The 21918-nt window shown below is 45.4% G+C and overlaps 1 protein-coding gene across 1 annotated transcript in view; it reads left to right on the top strand.

The window, feature by feature from the left end:
- fer1l6 (fer-1 like family member 6) overlaps positions 1-21918 on the top strand; it is a 137336-nt gene that overhangs the window by 82124 nt on the left and 33294 nt on the right. The gene's annotated exons all lie outside the window — the stretch shown is intronic.

Raw genomic sequence — 21918 nt, 5'->3', positions numbered from 1 at the left:
TTTTTTTATCAAACAAAAACAAAGAAAATGACAGAAGGACAGAGAGGCAGACAATACACTCAATTTAGCCCTTAGTGCACTTTGAAGCTCCTTAATGCACTAGCTTCTTGAAACGCTTTGCATGTTCAGTTCTGTCATGGTGGATTTTTTAAGGCTGCAGTAGAGGACAACAGAAAAAAATTACAGTCAGGGAAAAACATTCAATATTTATTTTCCGATGACCCTTTATGACGTCCAGGAATCTTCTATGGAATACAACTTCTTCTCGCCCCTCTGAAAAAGCTGTTCCAGAACATCCACACTAGCCCCCTCTACAGGTTGCTGCACATCCTCCATGATAACATCCTCGTACTTATTTACATCTATCTCAAAATTGGTTCTCTCCAAGGAGTGCTCTTTGTGCACAGATTTCGCCTCCGCCTGGCTCATACCTCTCTTTGCCCTTCATTTGCCACCACTCTGCCCTGGTGTGCTGGACGGTTGCGGCTGCGGTAGGCCCGCCGTCTCCTGCGCGCCTTCCATAGCGTCTACCTCCAGCAAGGCCGCGCGAGTCGTTGGCTGCTAAGGTGCCAGAGCCAACTCTTTCTCTGTCAGTTTCACCCCGGTCTGTGGGTGTGGTACCGGCTGTCCGGGAGTCGACCACAGGTCCCGGTGGTTTTGGTGCAGTACCGGCTGTCCGGGAGTCAACCACAGGTGCCGGTGGTGTTGCTGCGGTACTGGCTCAACTTGCATTGGCTGTGCCTCAAACGTCTGATCCGCCACCGACTCACTTGCCGTGTTCGTGGCCCCAGAAGGCTGTCCTCCCCGCTCCGTATTCGGGCATGATCTCTTGAAATGTCCGTATTCCAAACACGTAAAACAGTTCATGCCGTTTGAGGAAATGTACGTAACATAGTTAAATTCCAGCACTTTAGAGCAGCACTTCCCACCAACTCAGCATATCGGCTATAGAACATCATACACCGACACCGAGGGATCCGGCACACACCTGCAGCCATGCCTGGCAGGGAGGCGGGGCTTGGTGTAAACACCTGGTGTGGCCATCCTACATCTGGGCAATGTTGTTGTTTGTTTGCAGCAAAAACGCTTCTGGCAATGCTCCCAGTCGGGCAGAATCGCGTCAATGGATTTTTAGGTAAAAAATAAAACATTTTGCCTTCTCCAAATATTAATTTCATCACTGAAAAGTTTTCGCAAATACAGGTAAATAACTGGGCTAGGAGAGCAAAGAAAGGGCCGGGTCAGTTAAACAATGAACCAACGTCTCCATCTCCCCACAAATAGGATGTCTCTTTGATAAGGCTTGATTTCTGACGCTCCCAATCACAGTTATGGCTCCTTTCAATATCCTCCGTTGGAGGTCTGCAGTTTTTCTCGTGGCCTGTATATCACCACCCACTCATTTGCGTCACAATTCCCTCCTTGGTCATCTCAGATGACCATTATTTAAGCAATAAGCACCACTTAAAGGTTGGGTATGGAATTCGCTTTTTTGGCCATTTTTGCAAAATTACTTGAAATCCTTATCATAACCCGCTTACAGACAGAAAGTACTGACATGAAAATTAAACAAGTCAATCATCTGTGGAACGGGCAGGGCTCGAAAAACTCCAGCCAATCATTTCCATTGCCACCGAGTTGCATTGGACAGTAAGTACGTCAATCAAACGGTCGTACTGCATTCCCCCTCCCCCGCGCCCCGCACGCGACCCCTTCGTGCAGTACTCGTGACCCAGAGCTCGTGACCCAGAGCAAGCTCCTGTTTGTTGTTATCCTGCGGTAGCTACTGGAACCACTGAATCCACATTTGGACCTAGCAGTAGAAGACAATTTCCATGGCAGACAAGACGCCACCATCCCCACCACCACCACCACCACCAGCAAAGAGAAGGAAAACTCTTTTTCCAGCAGTTGGTGGCAACTGAAGGACGAGAAGGGTCTAAAAACCGATGCTTGTGTGGCGGTTGACCTAGTTTCAAAGTTTATACCGTTTATACTCGGTAATACCGGTGTTGAGACGAGTGTATTACTCGGTGTGAAAATGTCCACACCGCGGCAACCCTAGTGAAAACCAGGACTTCCAATACAATTATATGAAACAAACATACATTTTCTAAAAATAGTAATGATTTATGTGACCATTTAATGTTTATAACATCTGGTGCAACCATAGCCGCGAGAACGTATTCTCAGCAGGGGGTGCTGGAAAAAAAAAACTCAGCCTGCACTAGACTCGCAACTCGTTACATTGATAAAAAAGATATATAGCAGCGCAGCTCAATTACACCAGTGCATGCGCGCACAGTTGAAAATCGATCGTTGTGTTCACTTCCTTCACACCATGGTTCACATCCAGCTGCTCACAGTTTAGCGCACCACCGCTACCCTCACACTTTTTCATCTAACCTTTTTTCAGCACTAGGTCATATGAGCATTAAATAAATGCTGCGTCTCAAAATGCCTTGGACAGCAGCGAGGATGACTCGCTTTGCCACGGGCCGAAACAGTTCGGAGCGACCACAGCCAGAGCGAACACAGCGGGGCAGAGGAGTGTCAGGAATAGTCTTTGGTGTACACATCAGTACGGCCTATTTGCACTACTACTACTACTGTTTAGTGGCAATGCAGTGTTTTATTGTATGCCTTTTTATTTTCGTATATTATTTAAATGAATACAATTTATTTATTCATAAAAACAAGATCTGAATCATTTTTCCAAATATAGGTCGTCTTACAATGGGGTTTGTGTTTGTATTCGGACCAATACGGTACAGCGGGCGCTCACATGACGTTAAGCATTTCCTGGTGCATAATGTGACGTTTCAGAACCTAAAATCCTGTTTCTCCCCGTTGACACGACAACACATAACCGGCGTTTTCAGAAATCTCCACTTTGGCCGGAGTTTTTAGAAATGATCGTTTTCTGTGATAAGACAGGGCCTCGGACAGGGGGTGTTGCAGCACCCCCAGCACCCCTACTTCCCGCGGTACTGGGTGCAACTTACAGCTGAATGTAGTTGTTGAGCCGATGTTGTTAAACGAAAACCTACGCTAGCCTGGCTCGCTCTCGCGCATCTCTGTTCGCGCTCGTGCATGATTGCGCGTCCAGGTACTTCGAATGGATGGAGTCAGAGTCAGCGTTGAAGGAGAGGGGGTAGGACCATTTGAGTTGTGTATTTTCAAAATCTGCTGGCGTTTCACAAATCCCATACCCAACCTTTAACAAACCGAAAATATAAAGTCAAAAATAGAAAAAATCATCAACCCCACCAGCCGATTAGTAGATGGAAAACTCCTTATGGAGGCAAAACCACATCGCGTTCTCCTATTTATGGAATGGCATTCACTTTGGCCTCCTCCGTACGTCCAATCGTCCACTCGGCTGACCAAAAGTTATGAACATACGTAAGGAACGTAACCAACTGGCTCAAAGAAATTCAACAGTCCCATTATCAGTTCAGTGATACAACAACAACATGTTACACTTGCAACCAAACAATACTATACAATAACAAACATAACCGGCATTGGTTGTTTAATAATTCGGCATTCAAGTAAACCAGGAATATTGATTCTCTTAGATGCAGGTGTAACTATAGGTGATGACTATCCTATATACTGCAGCTGGATCAGTTCGGGGCTCTCAGGTGATATCTCGTCCGTGTTCACCGGGTCATATCTGATCCCCATGTAAGCTTGGATGGCACCTGGCGCTTCTGGAGCTCCCACTGCTGTGGTGATCAGCCGATTCAGTAGCCCTCGTACGCAGGGAATACAACAGCTACCAACCACAACTAACACGGTCACTACCACTATCCCCGCGACGAGTACCGACTGGATCAAGCCCTTCCACCTACCAAACAGGTTCTCCAACCATCCAGTGAAAGGGTCATTAATGCCGGAGTTCTCTGCCAATTGTAACCTGAGGGATTGTAATCCTGCCAGCGCCCTGGCCACCGACCCATGCAGAGTTTTGTTACATTTTCTCCGTTGGCGGCTCTGTAGCAACATCCGTCAGTGTGCAAGGTTATGTCCACTGGATCAAGGGGTTCCGCCCTCAATCCCGGTCGGATTTTCACTGCCTTTTCTATTTCTTTGGCGCACACGTGGGGTTCTCCATCGTTGGGGCCGGGCATGGTGTCTGTCAGTTTCGCGTTCCTGGTGGTTGTGGTGATTGTGTAGTCTGAACTATCAAGGTATGCTTTCACCCCATGGAGAGTATGGACAACCACCGGGTGTGCATTACTATGTAGGCCGTCTTGTCCAGGCTTTTGGCGATAGCGCATATAGCTTTTCTACACTCAGGGAGTCCTTTTTCTGGTGGTTCCAGAGCAGAGCTGTGGTAGGCCAGGACTTTTCGCTCTCCTTGGTATTTCTGCCACAGGACTCTGTTGAACACACAGTCTCTTACTGACACATCTAAGTGAAAGGGTTCCTTGTAGTCTGGGGTGGCCAGACTGCTTTGTTTTAGCCCGGTGAATGCCTCTTCCGCCTCAGGGGTCCATTCCAACGGGGCTTTCAGGTTTCCGTGTCCTGCTTTGGTGATAAGCTGTCGCAGTTTGGTTGTCTCAGCGGTGTAGTCAGGGATGCAAGACCGTATTTGGCTTTGCGTAATTTCTGATCGCGCTTTTGTGTATTTCGCTGATCTCTCTACTATTCCCTCCTATTACTTTCCCTAGGAAAGTTACCAGTTGTAGTTTGGCTTTCTTGAGCTTGTAGCCTTTGTCTGCTATTGTCAGCAGTAGGGCCTTGGTGTCCTGTAGACAAGCTTCTGTTGTCTCAGCTGCCAAGAGGAGGTCGGACTGTTCCAGAAGGAAGGACCAGTTCTGCCAGGTTCTTCTTTAGGCAGGCGTTGAAAATGGTGGGGGTGCATCGGAACCCTTGTGGCATTCTCGTGTAGGTGTCTATACATGAAAGCGAAGAAGGGTCTTGACTCAGTTGCTAGGGGGAGGCAGAAGAATGCATTGGGAAAGATATTTGTTGTCCGTGGTGTACCATTCACGGACCGCCTGTGCCCTCTTTACCATTGGTCCAAGTTGTTTGGGTTGGTGGTCGGTGCCGACTAAGAGGGAGTCATGAGGGCCGCTCTCCGGTTCCAGCTTGAACCACGATTGTTGTTCTGGTGTTAGGTCGACTTCTGCCGCCACTCCTACGGGGCCCTGGAATATATCTCCATATCTTAGGTCCTCCAGTTTCCCATTCTTCTGGTCGCACCACGGTTCGTCGTAGGGCAGATCCTGCTCGTGGGTGTTGTTGAGTGTGCAGTGTAATGGGTCCAACAGCTCATTGTATTCCCCCATCTCCTGGAATCACATCTTCCATTCTTCATATGTCCTGTCCAGTGCTGGAGTCGTCTGTGCTGCCCCTGTCACTTCCTCTCAGTAGATGGTGGTATCTTCCTGAGTTTCTGGTCTTGGGTCATCTATTAACATGAACATGTGTGCTCCGTGCGGGGCCGGGCTGGTGTGGTGGTATAGGGTAATGCCCCCTGAGTCGCAGGCAAATGTTATCTGCAGCGAACCCATCAGGTCATTGCCTAATAGGTAGATGGGGCATGATGGGGCATAGAGGAACGAATGAGATCCTCTCTGTTCCAGTATATGGGGTGGGGTTGTGGACGGCTTTTCCATGGGTTTCCCAGAGAACTAGAGCTGTAGCGATGCGTCGATGACGTCGACGAGTCGACGTAAAAAATTCGTCGACGTCAAATTTCTCCGTCGACTATTTTCGACGGAGAAATGGACGAAAGTCACAATAAAGGAAAATGTCCGCGCACAAAATCATCAAAGGTATGGAAATACTTCAAGTTAAGTCCTAAACGGAAAGGTGTTGTGATTTGCACTCTTTGCCAAATGGAGTTGGCATATCACAAGAGCACGACAGCAATGTTGGAGCATCTCAAACGAGAAAGTATCTCGTGCGCATGAGAAAGTATCTCGTGCGCACGAGAAAGTATCTCGTGCGCACGAGAAAGTATCTCATGAGCATGGGGAAACATTGTGCGCATATCACTGGCAGTGTGTGTGTGTGTGTGTGTGTGTGTGTGTGTGTGTGTGTGTGTGTGTGTGTGTGTGTCGTCAGCGAGTAGGTGGACGAGCGAGGAGAGCGAGCGATAGCGTGCGTGTCAGTCTAGTGAAGTCATGAACGAGTCCGGTTGTGTGTAAGAATAAAATACCCAGCCTGTCAAGAATCGGTGGCCGCTTCATTCCATCATATTCCGACCTATAAGCAGACTCACTGTCGGTCAAAGTGAAGGGTCATGCCCCCGAGAGCGCATCGGACCTGGAGGGAATGTATCACCTGTGCTCCTCGGTCTGGGAGCCGACAGCAGGAAAGATGTAACTCACCATCTCGTAGTTGGAGGCGGAGCGCAAGAGAGTATGCGCACACATTTTTTTCATGTCCCTTTACGGGTTCCGTATTAAATAAAGTATATTATTAAGAATTTTTTGGTATTTATTTGAGATACATTATGGTTTTTATTAATCGAGCAACAGAAAAAAAAAAAAAAACGTCCAATTGGTCATTAGATTAGTCGACTAATCGATAAAATAATCGCCCGATTAATCGTTTGATAAATAATCGTTTACCCCCAGCCTTACAGAGAACCCCATGCTCTTTAAAGAGCGGCGAGATAGTGGAGGTGGGCTCCCTGCGAGACTTCCGATTGTTGATACAGATGCTCCTGAGTCCGCTAGGAACATGAATCGGTGTCCACCTACATACGCCTCCACTGTAGGTAGTCCAAGCCCTAGTTCCTTCCTCGCCTGCTTGTCCTCTGGGCATCCCTATGATTGTACGGGGTACATGGAAGCGCCCGGTGGGGGCGGACCCTCAGGGGGATTCTGGGGCTAGTGTTGCTGTGATAAAAACCTCTGTTAGGCCATGTCGGAGTGTTAAGAGGGGCAATCCTTGATCCAATGTCCTTGTTGCTAGCAATGAAACTATTCTGTTGCGGCGTTCTGCCTCTCCTTCTCTTCCTCCTCTTCCTCTGTATCCCTGGTTCTGGTATTTTTGCTGCTGATATTGTTGCTGCAGGGTGGCCATCATGTACCCAGGGTATTTGGTGGGTTGGTATCCCGTCTGTAGCCATTCAGGTAGCGGGGTCTCCTGAGACACTGGTGCCGTTGGTTGGGTCGACAGGGACATCATGGCCAGGGGTTCCCAGGCGTCTTTAGCTTTTTTATGCAGCTGGGACCTCTCCATTTGCTTTGAGTTGTTTCTTCATGTCTTCTAAATCTTCTTCCTTGCCTAACCGCCTCTCTTCATCAAGATTGAAGTGGTCAACGAGGTGTTCTACCCACTCCGCCCATGGTTTGGTGGACAACCCTACCACTGTCTGTAGTCCCTTCTGGACCCCAAGTGGCAATCCTAAAGGGAAACTGCTGGAAAACTTCAGTAGAACTGATGTCAGTCCTCTTCTTGGCCAGCAGGGAGAGACGTTGAGGTAGAACTGGGCATAGCTCTCTTCTCAGCCAGCAGGGGGAGTCGCTGAGATAGAACTGGGGATAGTTCTCTTCTCAGCCAGCAGGGGGAGTCGTTAGGTGGGACTTTAGCTACAGAGACTACTAAGAACTCCAAATATGGCGGTGGGGAAACAAACAAAACAAATTGATCAAAGCCTAAAAGCTCCACAGTGCCCTTATCTGTAAAGCTGGAATATGTGTATATATATATGTATTTTATGGCATAGGGCCACCATTCACTTACAGTAGAACACACTCTCTATCTACCTCCTCTGTGCTGTGAGTATATGTATGCATATATATGTATTAGGGATGGGCGTGCGGAATCGATTACTCGAGTACTCCTCGTTACAAATGAACTCGGTTGGTGGACAGGCAAACTCGAGTTTGCATGTACACACACAAACAAAGTTTTCTGAAGCAAATGTATCAATTTTCTGTCGGCGCCACTAATGCATGCCGTGGGCACAAAGCAAATGAAATGTATACATTTCTGTGTGGCGCGTTCCGTGCCGTGTGCAGGCATGCCAGAATTCAAAAAGTTAAGAGATGGCGGTTAAAGCAAAGCGCAGTGAAGAATTGAAATACTTTAAAGAAATAGGAGATCATAAGGTGAAATGTAAAATAGGCCAAGCGAAATCGAGCTACCAGAAAGTACTATGCGGCAACATATGCTCCTGAAACACAACGGTGAGTTCGGGAAAGCAGACCCGCAGCAACCAAGTGTGTCGGCTATTTTCACCGCCGCAAGACGCAACTGAAATCCCGGCCGTGTAGAGAAGATCACAACGCTGAGTATTTCCATAGTCCATTTGCTGCCGTTTTATTTGCAGCTTTAAATTATTTGCAATGGTTAGGCTACTTGTTTCGTTTTTTTTATTTTTTAACTGTTACAGGCCTTGGTTCGACGTGATTTAAATTGTGAGACGCATATTTATTTTTGTAAGGAAAATGTGTTTTGAACGTTTGCAAAAATAAATAATGAATACTCTGATAACTGACTGTTTTGATGTAGAATAAGCATTACATGTTTGGTTGGTAATATTGCCGTTCATCATCAGGCCTATTCCTGCTGCAGATGCGTTGCATTCTAAAAATAGATTTGATTAAACGAGTACTCGATTGATCCTCGAGGAATTCCTTCGATCACTCGAGTTTGGAATTTACTACTCGTGCCCATCCCTAATATGTATATATCAGTGGAGGCTTCTCCATTGTGGAGAGGGAGGAAGATCCTCCCTAACATTGTTGAGAATAAAAAAATGTAGATTGCCCAGACTACTGTAATGAATAAATGCCCTTAAATATGAATACTTTAATGCCTTTGAATACATAATGTTTATTTTCCTGGGTAAAGGGACATTAGCTCCCCCTATCGCCTATTGACAATTACTTCAGGGAAGAAGGTCCTCCCTCAGCCTCCGTTGACTCCCATTCATTTCCCCAAAAGTACTGGCGGCCGGTGAATAACATGGGTTTCAATGGGAGAGAGAAGGAAAGTCCTCCTCTGAGTGGGTGTGACCTTAAGGCGTCTGATTCACGCAAAAATCTATTCGGGCTGCGCTATGAACCAATAAGCAGGATCCCTGGCTGGTGAGCAGTATTGCCAGATTGGGCAGATTTCCCACCCAATTGGGCTACTTTTAACCACGTTAGGCTGTAAAATGTATCATTGGGCGGTAAATCTGCCCAATCTGGCAACGCTGTCGATAACAAACCCAGTGCCGTTCAGTCTAAGAGACGCAAAGCAGGTGAAATCATCTGAAGGATAACGAGATTCTAACATTTGCGAATAAAGTGTACAATGGAAAAATTGGAAACAGAGGACATTGTTCATGTTTAATTACAAAGCATTCCATTCATTGAGTTACAGTGTTAAAGAGACTCTAACCCTAACCCTTTGTTGCATTTGAGAATTACAGCACATTCAAATCATCCCGCCTTCCTCCAATGCCCCACCCCCTAAGCGTTATTTTTTAGAGTACAAAAGTTCTAGACTCCCATGGGTTATGTTTAGACTCCCATGGGTTATGTTTAGACTCCCAGGGGTCATAATATCTACCAGGGGTCTAGTAAACAAGAAATTTAGCAGGTGGCTCACTGTAATTTTATGGGCTTCGTGTGATACCGTTTTGAGGCCCCATGTTGAAGGACAGTGGTCCCACTGAGTATAAGAAAGGTGTATGAGCATTACAAACAGAGTAGCGGGACAACGTAGCGTCTGAGGCCGAAACGGGTCCCCTAATCGGACTGAATGGTGCGGTTGGTTGCCAACGGTCTGGAGGTCTTCCTGGAGCTCCAGAGTAGCGGGACAACGTCGCGTCTGAAGGCGGCTGCTTGCTTCAGCGTTGGTGTTACGTTGTTGCGCAAAATTTACTCAAAGCAATTCATGCTCCCTTTTAGGTTGCGCGTGTTGCCAAGCAATTTACCGCCAGAACAGTAGGTGGAGTAATATGTGGAGTAAAGTTTTTCGTTGAAGACGACCTCGAGAATGACGTCTTTGTCTGTGGGAGTCGTTGGTTTGTTTATGTGCCAGATCGTGTTCTCCCCATACACAGTGAATGATGGCAACAGACAGAGGAACAGGGGTGATGAAGTTGTTGGACATATTTGTCCCGTATGCTTTTCCACTTGTTGACACACACTCCGACCGGCATGCCCATGTTGGATGCTATCTCATCCCACGAATTCGAGCACTTCTGTGTGTCTTTGTAGCCCACCAGCGATGGGTTGTACAAGTGCTCGTATTGACGCACTGCCTCGCTCAAGAGCTCTTGCTGTCGATTCATCTTGATGTCGGTGGCTCTTGATGTTCTTGCTGTATGAAAATCGAAATGGAAAATCGTCCTTGCCTTCTGGCTTTTAAAAATGTCGGTATGAAAACAGGAAATGTGATACTCCAGACAGGAAGTAGTAACCAGACCAGCAGACCAATCACAGCCTTGCAGGCTGCGCGGCTCGCGTAAAAGCTTACGTAAAAAATGACGCAAGTCTAGAAAAATCGCCCGACGCACGCAAGACGTGAGAAGTCGCGCAAGGGGTGCGCAAGGGCCTCTTGCGCTTGCGCTTACGTAACTGAGCATAAATCGGCCTTAAGTCCGAAATGGGTCCCGTAATCGGACTGAGTGGTGCGGTTGGGTGCCAACGGTCTGGAGGTCTTCCTGGAGCTCCAGAGTAGCGGGACAACGTCGCGTCTGAGTCCGAAACGGGTCCCCTAATCGGACTGAGTGGTGCGGTTGGTTGCCAACGGTCTGGAGGTCCTGAGAATCATCCAGGGGAGCGGGACCACTTGGCTTCTGAGGCCGAATCGGGTCCCCTTGTCGGACTGAATGGTGCAGTTGGTGGCCAACAGTCTGGAGGTCTTCCTGAGGCTCCAGAGGAGGGTAACTCTGTGAGTCTGAGTCCGAGATGAGTCCCCTAATTGGACTGAATGGTGCAGTTGGTGGCCAACAGTCTGGAGGTCTTCCTGAGGCTCCAGAGGAGGGTAACTCTGTGAGTCCGAGTCCGAGATGAGTCCCCTAATCGGACTGAATGGTGCAGTTGATGGCCAACAGTCTGGAGGTCTTCCTGAGGCTCCAGAGGAGGGTAACTCTGTGAGTCTGAGTCCGAGATGAGTCCCCTAATCGGACTGAATGGTGCAGTTTCAGTACGCCGTGGACCACTTTGGTCTGCCATCATCAGTCGCTACGGTCGCTACGGTCGCTACTCGCTACTGTCTGCCGTGGAATCAAAACAAACCCTCTAGTTGAGGACGCGCCTTGATGACGCGGGCCCGAATGCGCCACAAGAAGCAGACGGAAAACCTTATATATCCATGCAGCAAACAGAAAGGTCTGTTGGCCAATAAGGTCCTTCGGTCCGAAGAATTTTATTGGTTGAAGTTTTCACTAAATATTATGAGAGTAAAATAATTGTTTGTTTTTACTCCTGGTGGGTCTGTCTTGCATATTAGAGTGTTATTACCTTATTAATACCAATTTAACCTTATCCAAAAAAAGTGTAAAAATGCAACAAAGGTGAGAGTCCCTTTAAGTTAGCGACCAAAGAAAAAAATCGAGGTCACCAAAAGTAATGGCAACGTCAGTATTGTGGGTGCTACATGGTTTGCTAGGTACTCATGGCTTACTGGTAGCATTACTAGCAATCAACTGTATTGCTGGCCCTGTTTGCTAATGAATAATGGCAAATCTCCAACGTGGCCTGTTCATGGTTTCACTGATGTCAAAAATCTTTATAGGGCAACCAAACGCCACGACAAGTGTCAAGTTCACGTTGGTGCTGCTATGCGACATTCCTTGCTAGGCACCATGCCTATAGATCAGGTTGTTTGAAATAATGTTCTCGTTCTTTTACTAGTTTGTTACTCTGACCGTTCTGTTTGATATTGTGGAAAGGGTGAATGATTCAGCATGATGCATTTTAAATGGCATCACTTTTGGTCTTGAGTCTTTTCATAAAACAATTGTAACTGAAAATAAACATAGATAAATTACAACCAATAACTTCAGTCATTGAGGGCAAAAATTGGCCCAGGTTTTTTTATTTACTTGTACAAATCAAGAGAAGGCCTGATTTGACTAATGGGCTTTGCATCCTTTCCTTCTGCCCTTGTACTCCATTTCAAAGACATGCTGCCCACCAGCTTTCAAATTACAGTGATGCCACTGGTGGCTTTGTATCAATTTTATTCACATAACTATCCCTCAACCTGAAACAACTTGAGTCTCCCATTCTTATGCCAGCATACACCAACAGTGCAAACAGGCCAATGGCAACCAAGCGAGCAGTCCTTCCTCCCTCACACACCAGTCCCTCACAGCCGCCACTGGTATATATATATATATATATATATATATATATATATATATATATATATATATATATATATATATATGTGTATATATATATATATATATATGTATATATATATGTGTATATATATATATATGTGTATATATATATATATATATATATACACATATATATATATATATATGTGTATATATATATATGTATGTATGTCAAACAATTGATACCATTGATTAGACAGAGATTTATTAGATGGGCCTACCTAATAAACCGTTGGAATACACAAGACCGGAAATCATAGCAACGCCGGTAAACAAACCCCGAGAAGCCCAATCCCTATGAGAGTTCCCTACGCTACGGCCATCCGGAGGCGCACAGACCTTTTGGCCGTGATATTATATATACAATTATGTTATATTATATACTATTATATATAGAGCTCCGGGAGTCGCAAACGGCAACAATCAATTTCTCCTCCATGCTGCAGTTCACCCCGGACTGCACTGCACTGAGTTTGACGGTTGAACGCTGATTGGCTGTTACGTATTATATTTCAACTCGAGCGAATTTGTCACCCCACAAATCCTTGTGAACGCGCTCGCTTGTGCACGGCGAAAGTGTGGCGCGACAAATCAAAACGCCACAAATTCTGATTTGTGGTGCGACAAATCTGAATTTCGCCCTCGCCCTCGTCTCTACGTTCACTTTGTATGGGATCTTGTCGCCCCCTCGCGTTTGGTGAGAACGCACAGTTAGACAAAGGGACATTTAAATCTTCACCCAAAAGGAAAAAATAGCATCCAAGCGCACATACAAGCATGCATATCAGGGTTATTCACAAAAAGTGTCATGATACATGCAAATTGGCTTAACTCCTCAGAGTTAGAAATATATATTGCATTCCTACTCAGTCAACATCTTATCACAATTACAAATAACTTTACTGGTCTCCCCAGATTTCTATACGCAGTTGTAAAACCTTGCTTTCGTACTCAGTCAACATAACATTAAAACCGCTAGTGTTTTAATGTTGTCTGTACTAAAAGCATACGGCTCCTTTAAATGCGTCTGCAAATTTGAATTGTACGTCATGAGCGACCAAAGCGAACAGAAATATTCGCAGCAAAACGTTATGCTTCTGGTGTGGACGTAGGCCTACAGTTAGGGTTAGCAGATCTTACAACCGCCAGGAATATGTTCTCCAAGCTTCATCCCCTTGCGGTTAGCAGTTTGTTGTGTGACTAGAGCATGTTTTCCTACTGCTAGGCAGTGTTGGTAATAACGCAGTTTAAAAGAACGGCGTTACATAACGCCGTTATTTTTTCCGTAACGGGGTGATCTAATTAATTACTATTTCCATCGTTACAACGCCGTTACCGTTACTGTACGAAAAATGCAGTGCGTTACTATGAATTGATTGAATAAACTGCGTAATCCGAACGCACCCTTGGCTCCAAACACAAACTGCTAGTGAGGAGACCGGGGGCCTGTACCACGAAGCTCGCTTAGAGGGTTAGCGAGGTATGTTGAGCTCAAAGCCTGGGTTAGTTGTACCACGAAAGTCGATCTCTTTTAGCTTCGCTGTATCACCATGGTGACTTATGCTCACAACCAAACCTGGTCGGGGATCAGTTTTTCGGCTTAGTCTAGCCGGAGATCAGCTACTTAAATCGGCGTGCGCAGCTTCCTAGCCCCTCCTCTGACAATGGCGTCACCATTTGTGGGTGTTCCCGTGGACCTCGGCGCACTTCTCGTACAGGCGTCTCTCCGGAGACAGAGGGTTTTACAGGACAGAACCGATCCCTTGGCATTGTCTGACGATATTCAGATTTCAGACTTTATTGTCATTGTGCAAACAACGAAATTGGGGTTCTTCATGAGAGACACAGATTCTCATCAGAGGGTGTTCGTTATTTGATCGTCCTCGTTGGACCTTATGTAGACGATGCTTACTGTTGCGCATTGTGTCTCCGTGACAGAGTGCTAGAGTGGAGGTAGCGCGTCAGTCTTGAATTTCTCCGCGGGGGGTTCGACTCCCAAGTGACGCGAATTTATGTGAAGCTTAAAAAGTCCCAATTCTCATGCAGATGGAATACTTATTCACCAATGCTTATGGAAATATTTTTTTGTGCTTATTTCGAACTTGAAACCATATTTTCAAGGCCGTGCTGGCACCACATCTATGGGGGTAAAATGCATGATGATAGACCGGCGAATTTGAACCCCGGTCGCTGGCGTTCGGGTCTTATACTAATCCACTACGCTACAAACGCTACCTCTCTGCGGTCGAAAACATGCGATACATTTCTTACATAGGGTGTATTTAAAGTGAGTTCCCTAAATGATAGAATAAGGCAGGATGGACGTTGCTTAGGCATTTTTAAATCATCATCATTCTATTTGGATTAATGGCGAACAATTCTGCATTTGGCATAGTTATTTTATAGACAATATGCAGAATCTTTTCACTTGCCTACGCATATAGGCTGTTTCCCAAAGTGAAGGCTGCAGCCTTGCTAGGACGCGTCCTTGCTAGTCGCGTCCTATGGAGATGAGACTAGAGTGCTAGATCGAGTGCTTCCTAGCGTTTGTAACGTCGGACTTTGGGAACGACTTGGTAGTGTGGAAGCGCTTCCGCTTCCGCTTTTTAATACTGCGTGTCCGCTTGTAAACACATGTGCGCTTATGAATAAAACATGGCAGCAATCAAGCTGATCGATATTTATTTGACTTTTGTCTGTTATGAATGCGGTCATGTCTCCTTCGCATGGAGCCTCTTTGGGGAAGTCACAAAAGCTTTGTTGTGGTTGATCGAATTGTCTTTATTAAAAGGAAAATCCATTCAATTTTTATAAAACTAAGTGAAATTGTCTGAGAACTTAATTCATGCATCACATTTACAGTACGGTTGATTACTATTATGCAGGGGGAAAAAGACAAAGAAAGAGATGATAAACGTGTATTTATTTGGATATATTATTTAACTGATCTGATTCATTCATTCATATATGCCTACAATCTACCAGTGCTTTGAACACATAAGTATATCATATAAAATACAATTAAATACGTTCATTAAAAATTACAAACATTGCAAATGATCGGTTGTGCATTAATTGTACAACATTGGATAGTGGCACTATCCCTTCCACCGGTAAACAAATGTTTGTGCGCCACCCTAAGGCGCACAAAAGCCTCAGTTTGCTGGGCTGACCCTAAAAAAAAAAGATTCAACACAAACATAAATAGGTATACATAAAAAATGTAATCTTGTGAGCGAGTAAATTTACATTGGTGACAGTGGTGTTTAACACCAGCTACGTCCATGCAAAATATAGCAACGTATCATTAAGTTGCAAAAAAGTTTGAAAAGTGGCACAGGTCTTTAGGCTTGATTATTTGCATTAACATGATGAATCTATAAAAAGCAATACGGCACAAAATATTTCTGAAAACTAATATAACTTCACTTCGTTTGAACGTGTACTGCTCTGCCATTTTCAAGAACCCGCCCAGTGAACGCAGAGGATTGTGGGTAGTTTTGGCTCGTCTAGGATGCAGCGATGCATCCTTCAAAAATCTCGGAATTCTCAAAAACAAAGGACGCAAAAATGGCGCGGCTTTCGAGTGTCCTCAACATTGGAACAGTGCTTGTCGGCGTTCTATGACGTAGCGTCCTTAAAAGGGCGGCCGTTGAGCATGCTTCCTTGACATTGGGAAACAGCCATAGACTGCTTGATCTATCGTAAAGGTGAGAAAAATGACGCAAAACACGCCCCTTTCAAGTGAACGCGCACTGAACCTAAAGCGGAAAACCTGGTTCGACTAATTTAATCTAAAGTGAGCGTCGTGGTACCGTTTAACTCTAATTGCGAGTTGCGGCTCTGTCGAGCCAGGTTTTCCGCTAGGATTTACGCTATGTTCAGCGAGCTACGTGGTACAGGCCCCGGGTGGGTTAACAACGAGATAAGCGATTATGATTGGCTAAGGCAGAGTCATGTTTCATGGTAGCCAATCGGAGCCAGTGCAAGCCAGCACACGCGCGCCACACACACCCAAACGCACACACCAAACAGATTCGATGAAGCAGCAGAAATGGCGAGTCCGGTGCCCTATACCACGAAGCTCGCTGAACATACCCAGGCTTTCTTGGGAAAACCTGGCTCGACAGAGCCGCAACTCGCAATCAGAGTTAAATGGTACCACGAAGCTCACTTTAGATTCAATTAGTAGAACCAGGTTTTCCGCTTTAGGTTCAGTGCGCGTTCACGTGAAAGGGGCGTTTTTTGCGTCATTTTTCTCACCTTTACGGTAGATCAAGCAGTCTATATGAGTATAAGTGAAAAGATTCTGCATATTGTCTGTAAAATAACTATGCCAAATGCAGAATTGTTCGCCATTAATCCAAATAGAATGATGATTTAAAAATGCATAAGCAACGTCCATCCTGCCTTATTCTATCATTTAGGGAATTCACTTTAAATACACCCTATTTAAGAAATGTATCGCATGTTTTCGACCGCTGAGAGGTAGCGGCTGTAGCGTAGTGGATTAGTATAAGACCCTAACGCCAGCGACCGGGGTTCAAATTCGCCGGTCTATCATCATGCATTTTACCCCCATAGATGTGGTGCCAGCACGGCCTTGAAAATATGGGTTCAAGTTCGAAATAAGCACAAAAATATAATTCCATAAGCTTTAGTGAATAAGTATTCCATATGCATGAGAATTAGGACTTTTTATGCTTCACATAAATTTGCATCACTTGGGAGTCGAACCCCCCGCGCAGAAATTCAAGACTGACGCGCTACCTCCACTCTAGCACACTGTCACGGAGACACAATGCGCAACAGTAATCATTGTCTACATAAGGTCCAAAAGGACGATCAAATAACGAACACCCTCTGATGAGAATCTGTATCTCTCATGAAGAACCCCAATTTCGTTGTTTGCACAATGACAATAAAGTCTGAAATCTGAATATCGTCAGACAATGCCAAGGGATCGGTTCTGTCCCGTAAAACCCTCTGTCTCCGGAGAGACACCTGTACGAGAAGTGCGCCGGGGTCCACGGGAACACCCACAAATGGTGACGCCATTGTCAGAGGAGGGGCTAGGAAGCTGCGCACGCCGATTTAAGTAGCCGATCTCCGGCTAGACTAAGCCGAAAAACTGCTCCCGACCAGGTTTGGTTGCGAGCATAAGTCACCATGGTGATACAGCGACGCTAAAAGAGATCGACTTTCGTGGTACAACTAACCCAGGCTTGGAGCTCAACATACCTCGCTAACCCTCTAAGCGAGCTTCGTGGTACAGGGCCCGGAGCAATCCGTTGAAAAGATGGCATTTTCTGTAGTATTCAGCAGATGTTCCACAGCCTTCGCAACCAAGCAAATTGAAATTCAGGCCCCATCCACACTAATCCGGGTAAATGTAAAAACGCACATGCAATGAAAATTATCTCCGTCCACACTATCGTTTTCATATCGTTTTCGGAATGTTTTGCATCCACGTTCCACACTGAAATTATTTTGATAAACAGTTGTTGTCATGGTTACGGTACTCTCTGTTTAGATTACAGGCGCGCGATCATCTGATATTTACAGTTGATCAGCTGGTTAATCATTTTTGACTCGGTCTTGTCCAGAAACGCCGCTCCAAGTACGATTTGAACTGTCGTCTTCGGGTTTTTTACCATCACTGAAGAATAGGTGTCAACAATAATCGATTTGGCGATGCATCGCAATGCGGGGCATGCACGATTCAGCATCGATGCTGATGCCATAATCGATGTCGCTCTGTATTTTCGGGCCTCGAGTGGACAATAGAGTTGTGAAGTATACACTAGCCTGATTTCCACCGGGGACGTAAGCGCGGCGGAACGGCTGCGCCGCGGTCACCGCTGCTGATCGCTGCCACTCTAATCAGTGAAACCATTTCCCCCGGCTCAGCAGCGTCCCAGAAGCGGCGCAGCGCTACCATTCCATAGCACTTCGAATTTTGACGCGAGCCGTTGCTGAACCGCATCAATTTCAACAGAGCAGATTGAGCCGGGCAGGAAGTGAAAAAGTAAAATCCATAGAGCATCCGGTCAATTTTCAAAATAAAACACAATACTCATGGTGCGTTTTAATATCCATCCGTCTCGGAGGTCCGAGGACGTTGCCTAGCGACAAGCACAAACACGCCCCTTTTCCTCGGACGGCGATCTCGCCATCTCGGTTGAACTCAGTAGTGACCGAGCGAAATTCCGAGACAGAATTCAAGATGGCTGCGCCCATTGTGACTTGAAGTATGAACTGTTTTCATTGTGCTTGGACCACTTTGGTGGCTTAAATTGTAATTTCAATCACTCGTATTACTGCAATACCTTACTGCGTCCGTATCTCTGCCTATGTACACAAATATATTGTATTTGTGTACAGCACTTCGGTCAACTACTGTTGTTTTAAATGTGCTATATAAATAAACTTGACTTGACTTGACTATGGCCTATAGCCTACTTATATTGGATCGCCTGGTCCTCTGCCAATGCTACCGCGACAACAGCTTTCCGGGTGGCGTCCATGTTTTCCTCCAACGACCGAGCAAAATAATAAAACGCTTGAAGTGTGGGCGTGGCGTCAGATCCGAGATCCGAGTCGGTTCGCAGAGAATACTCGAACGCACCATCAGCTCATGTAGCCTATCACAACTTGACATCAACATAACGTCATGACCAGTGGCACCAGGTCAGCAGTCAATCAATCAGAGGGTCGGCAACATGGACGACGAGAGACTGATTGTCGAAGTGGAGCAACATAAAATAATTTATGAAATATATCATCCTTTTTATAAGGAAATTATCAGAAAGGACAAAGCCTGGTATTAAATTGCAGTAGGTTTGGGAGTGGAAGGTGAAAAGATTTGCCTTATTGTGTGCAGTCGATGCCTTATTGTGTGCAGTCGATTCTACAATGCATCGCAATGCATTGTTGAATTGAATTGAATCGAATCGTTACCTGGTGAATCGTAATCGAATCGTGAGGGCAGTGCCAATGCACACCCCTACTGAAGAACATCAAGTACAGCGCTCGCCTCCGGAGTTGGAGCAACGAATATGTTTGAGCCAATATGTCGAGTGGTTTCTGGAGATAAATTAGTACATTGTAAAGAGAGATCATCATTTGCATTTCACCTGCCATTTTTTTGATGAGTGTCTCGGTCTCGAGCGCAAGCTTGTGGCAGTGTCATGGCAACCGAACGTCATCGTTTCTGAAAGCCTCCATCTACCCTGTCAACACTACAACGCAAACCCAGCGTTTTTACATTTATCGACCTCAGCGATCGTTTTCGAAAAGCATCGTTTTCAGCGTCGGAATTCTCTGTTTTAGTGTGGACGGAAGGGCTAAACGGATAAATATTTATGCGTTTGTAGATTTACCCGGGTAAGTGTGGACGGGGCCTCAGTTGGAAGCATATCAGGGCCTTGAATGGGCAGTTCAACCAGTTAACACATTAAGGCCAAGTGATAACTACTCAGAAAAATTCAAATTCTTTCACATATAGCAACTTTCTTTTTTTTACAGTAACGCAAATAGTTACTTTCCCTGGTAACTAGTTACCTTTATTATGGAGTAATTCAGTTACTAACTCAGTTACTTTTTGGAACAAGTAGTGAGTAACTATAACTAATTACTTTTTTAAGGTAACGCTCCAACACTGCTGCTAGGAATATGACTTCCAAACCAACGTCTTATCACAACTGAAAATACAACGTCTGCCAACGTCTTTATTTGCCAGAGATCTCTCACGGTATGATTATATAGCCAGGCGTCTGCCAACGGCTTTTAATAGGCCTATTTGGGGCAGACGTCTGTCACAGTACCAATTATACAATTCTGGCCCTTTCCATCCTCTATATCAGCGGTCCCCAACCTTTTCAGCATCAAGGACCGGTATGATTCTCCGAAAAGTTTCACGGACCGGGGGGGGGGGGGGGGGGGCGCAGAGGTTGCCAAAAATGCAAACATGTTATATGCAATCTAACAACTGCATATAGACTTATGGCATGTAAAAGAGTGACAGTATTGCGAAGTGAATAAAAAAAAAATAAATAATAATAATAATTAAAATAAATAAATAATCTTTCTCTGCGGACCGGTACCAAATGACCCACGGACCGGTACCGGTCCGCGGACCGCTGCTCTATGTGATCTTATTATTTTTATTAAATCTCCTTCAGAGTTCTCTGCGATCGTTTAACTTCACGTCGAGTTATGCTTTTCTAATCCCAGGACCGGGACTACGGAGCGTCGCGACAGGACGGTGGCTCAACAACATTTTCACCCAATATTCCTATATGTAATCCTATGCAGATTCAGTCTTTTAGACAATAGTGATGAGTTTAGTGCGTTGCGGTGGAGATGTAATCAAACTCTCATCAGACACATTTTACCTTTAGCCTTGTAGGCATATTTATTGTATCGACAGGCGGGTGTAACGCGACTGAACTGCCACTCTCCTCGACATCGTCACATGTAACAACTCAGACACCGGAACAGGAAGTGTCAGGTAACACAGAGGTAAAGTCAACACTGCCCTCTAATGGACACGATGAGTAAGGGCGTACAGTAGTACTACACTTAACAAATACGTTCTGCTTACCTGTTATGTAGCGCCTGTGGAAGGGATGCCGAGCATCGCACCCGCCGCGCCTCTCCGAGTCTCGGACCTCGTTCCTTCTTTAGAATCACGTCAGGGTCACCAAATTGTCGTGTTCATTTTGAAGTAAGTAAGTAGTAAGACTTTATTTATGTAGCACATTTCGTACAAGATTTGCAATTCAAAGTGCTTTACATAAAATCAATAAAAGCAAGGAGCAGGATCAATACATGGAGTAGAAGATAAATACAAAATGATCAACATCGTATCAGAACCTGGTGTTCTGATAGGCTTACTAAAATCATGATAAGAAATATAAAACCCTTAGAAAGGTAATCGAATCAGGATCGCTTTTAACTCACTTTATTTGGTAAAGTTTCGGTATGGTAACTATGAAGTAAAAGGAGGGAAATTGTATATACACGCGTGGAAAGACACTCGGCTGGTCATCTATGCAAATGAGCTACCGTGTGTTTCTGCCCCCCTTGGGGCGTGCAGCTGTTTAAATTTGGAGGAGGCGTGGTTTATATGACGTAGTACGTGCTCTGATTGGCTAAGGTTTTGAGAACCTGCCTCCGGCTTCCTCATATGTGGGATGATGCTGCCATATTGTTAGCCTGGTTCTACCAGACTCTCGTACTTCACTTCATTTCATTTCATTTGTACAGAGAGTCTGGACCTAATCAATTGACAAATGTTAACTCACTTGAAGGCGGGTGTCTGTTGAAGTTTAAAATGATTGGATCTGCCCAGTGCCACTCTGCATCTGCCATAACCAATCGCTAACATTTGGTTGTGACGTATGTCATGCGCCGGGAATCACACGCAGGTTGTACACAAACCAAACACCTTGTGCGTCTGCACGAAAATGTCCGTCAACGACAGCTGCAGGTTTTGTTCGTCGAATTTAATTTATCAGGGAAAAATTGCACATTGTAAATCAACTACCGACCTACAACAACAACTCAAACTGGCGTACGACTTTATCGTCATTGTTCTC

The sequence above is a fragment of the Gadus macrocephalus genome, chromosome 16 (assembly GCF_031168955.1).
Source record: "Gadus macrocephalus chromosome 16, ASM3116895v1".
In the NCBI taxonomy this organism is placed as follows: domain Eukaryota; kingdom Metazoa; phylum Chordata; class Actinopteri; order Gadiformes; family Gadidae; genus Gadus; species Gadus macrocephalus.
The sequence above is the reverse complement of the archived record's forward strand: the minus strand, read 5'-3'. Positions and strand labels throughout refer to the sequence as shown.